This window comes from Sapajus apella, unplaced genomic scaffold (assembly GCF_009761245.1).
Source record: "Sapajus apella isolate SASKATOON/1434 unplaced genomic scaffold, GSC_monkey_1.0 scaffold62, whole genome shotgun sequence".
Classification (NCBI taxonomy): Eukaryota; Metazoa; Chordata; class Mammalia; order Primates; family Cebidae; genus Sapajus; species Sapajus apella.
The window spans coordinates 399,992-401,874 of record NW_022437002.1 but is presented as its reverse complement, the minus strand read 5'-3'; the positions used below and the strand labels follow the sequence as shown (position 1 = coordinate 401,874).

The following is a 1,883-nucleotide window of genomic DNA, read 5'->3' as shown; positions in this document are numbered from 1 at the left end:
CTCGTGATCCACCTGCTTTAGCCTCCCAAAGTGCTGGGATTACAGGCGTGAGCCACCTGGCCCGGTCAGTCTTGTTTATTTATACTCTGCCTCATTCCAGATGGATTTGCACTCAGATTTGAGCCTCATTTGTCTGGTTCCAAAGTCCATGTTCTTTCCCTGACACTAGACCGGCAATGAGTGTCTGAGAGCTAGCCATGTTAACAGACAACCAGGCAGGAAGAGACAGGTAGAACAGAGGCCTGGTCCACAGCAGCAGGAGGCCATAATTTCTTGAGCACTGACACCCAGGTTCAGCACTAGCCCAGGTATCCTGGTGGATACAACCATGTATTCCACACCTATTTATTCAACCCCTACTACATGTCAGGCTCTGTGCTAGGCTCTGAAGATAAATACAGTAGTGAACATACCAGACAAAAATCCCTGCCTTCGTGGGACCCCCCAATCGAATGGGGAGATGAGGGAGCCACACAAATGGCAATTTTAGAAAAAAAAAAGCCTCAGAAAACAGAAGCACTGCCGGGCGCAGTGACTCACACCTGTAATCCCAGCATTTTGGGAGGCCAAGGTGGGTGGATCACAAGGTCAGGAGATCGATACCATCCTGGCTAATATGGTGAAACCCTGTCTCTAAAAAAATAATAATAAATTAAAAATTAAAAAAGAAAACAGAGCAGTGTGAAGAAGAAGAGGCGAGAGCGACCCCCGGACCGACCAAAGCCCACGCGCCGCTGCATCCCGCGCTCAGCGCCTACGTCCCGCCGCCGTCGCCACCATGCCCAAGAGAAAGGCTGAAGGGGATGCTAAAGGAGATAAAGCCAAGGTGAAGGACGAACCACAGAGAAGATCCGCGAGGTTGTCTGCTAAACCTGCTCCTCCAAAGCCAGAGCCCAAGCCTAAAAAGGCCCCTGCAAAGAAGGGAGAGAAGGTACCCAAAGGGAAAAAGGGAAAAGCTGATGCTGGCAAGGAAGGGAATAACCTTGCAGAAAATGGAGATGCCAAAACAGACCGGGCACAGAAAGCCGAAGGTGCTGGAGATGCCAAGTGAAGTGTGTGCATTTTTGATAACTGTGTACTTCTGGTGACTGTACAGTTTGAAATACTATTTTTTATCAAGTTTTATAAAAATGCAGAATTTTGTTTTACTTTTTTTTTTTTTAAGCTATGTTGTTAGCACACAGAACACTTCATTGTTGTTTTGGGGGAAGGGGCATATGTCACTAATAGAATGTCTCCAAAGCTGGATTGATGTGGGGAAACGCCTTTCCCTTCTAGTTTTGAGAGACTTCCTCTTGGCTCCCAGGAGGAGGGATTCCCTGACTTTGACACACATGGCCACCTTGGCACACAAAAGCCTTGTGGTATGGAAAAACAAATTCATTTTTATGTCCTCTTCTCCCTTTCCGTCTTTCAGCATAGACTTAACTCCCTTAAGCCCAGACATGTGTTGGGACCTGACCCCCACTCATTGGTTACCAGTGTGTCAGGCAATCTGGACTTGCCAGTGATGCCACTGAGATGGCAACTGTCAAAAGAGCAGTGATTCCATTTCTAGATTGTGAATCTTCTTATCTGAAGATTATTCTGCCATTTTCATTTCACTTCCTGAAAGTCAGGGTCGGCTCGTGAAAAGTTGTTAAACAACATGCTAAATGTGAAATGTCAACCCTCACTCTAAACTTTCCCTGTTCAGAGCATCAGATGAAGACTTCATTGGGTTTTATAGTGGCTTTCTGATTTTTGGTAGTCCATCAAAGAAGGGAGTTTGAAAGTTGTTGTATACTGTTAATGATTGTCTGCCCATGTCCTGCCTGAAATACCATGATTGTTTATGGAAAGTATCTTTAATAAAGCTGGATACAGTTTGGCTTGGAAAAAAA

At 45.7% G+C, this 1,883-nt stretch overlaps 1 pseudogene across 1 annotated transcript; it reads left to right on the top strand.

The window, feature by feature from the left end:
• Nucleotides 1-664: 664 nt before the first annotated feature.
• LOC116529118 lies at nucleotides 665-1,883 on the top strand (annotated as a pseudogene). Its single transcript, XR_004259385.1, has one exon. The product of XR_004259385.1 is annotated as a non-histone chromosomal protein HMG-17 pseudogene (transcript).